The sequence below is a fragment of the Pleurodeles waltl genome, unplaced genomic scaffold (genome assembly GCF_031143425.1).
Source record: "Pleurodeles waltl isolate 20211129_DDA unplaced genomic scaffold, aPleWal1.hap1.20221129 scaffold_39, whole genome shotgun sequence".
NCBI lineage: Eukaryota > Metazoa > Chordata > Amphibia > Caudata > Salamandridae > Pleurodeles > Pleurodeles waltl.
The window spans coordinates 5,722,481-5,723,090 of record NW_027150097.1 but is presented as its reverse complement, the minus strand read 5'-3'; the positions used below and the strand labels follow the sequence as shown (position 1 = coordinate 5,723,090).

Here is a 610-nt window from a genome sequence, read left to right as displayed (position 1 = left end):
AGGTGATGCTGCTGGGAGCTGCTGAGAGCGTCTGCTGGGAGGGGAGGAGGCTGTGTGAAGTGTTGGGGAGAAGCAGGGGTGCGTGTGATTTGTGCAGTGAAAGTGTGTGTTTGTTCAGCCCATATTGGAATAACACCCATGTGACAGATGAGGGCGGGTTGCAGAACACGACGAGTAGCAGCTCATCAGAGTCGTGCTCAGCAGTTCCTCGTTAGTATAGTGGTCAGTATCCCCGCCTGTCACGCGGGAGACCGGGGTTCAATTCCCCGACGGGGAGAGGATATTTTTATTATATTTTTAACCCATTACGATTACTATTTTAAATGTAATTTAGAGTGAGATTCTGGCATTGAGACCTTTCATTAATCACCTCATTTCGACGAAGTAACATTTTTAGCAATGTAATCATATGTCTTTCAAAAACTATCACGGACAATCTTTTGAATGTTACACCCTTGGGAAAAGATGTCCGCATGTTCATGTCAAGCTACTGTGTACTTTCTCGAAAAAGAAAACGTGTACTGGAGGGCTATTATTTTTAAATAAAATCAAAGTACTACATAATAAATAAAATGCATCTACGGTAGTGTTTTTCTCACTTTAAATACAT

At 42.3% G+C, this 610-nt stretch overlaps 1 non-coding gene across 1 annotated transcript; it reads left to right on the top strand.

The window, feature by feature from the left end:
• The first annotated feature begins 205 nt into the window (after positions 1 to 205).
• On the top strand, positions 206 to 277 carry TRNAD-GUC (transfer RNA aspartic acid (anticodon GUC)). Its single transcript has one exon. It is a non-coding gene; the product is annotated as a tRNA-Asp (tRNA).
• The last annotated feature ends 333 nt before the right edge of the window (positions 278 to 610 follow it).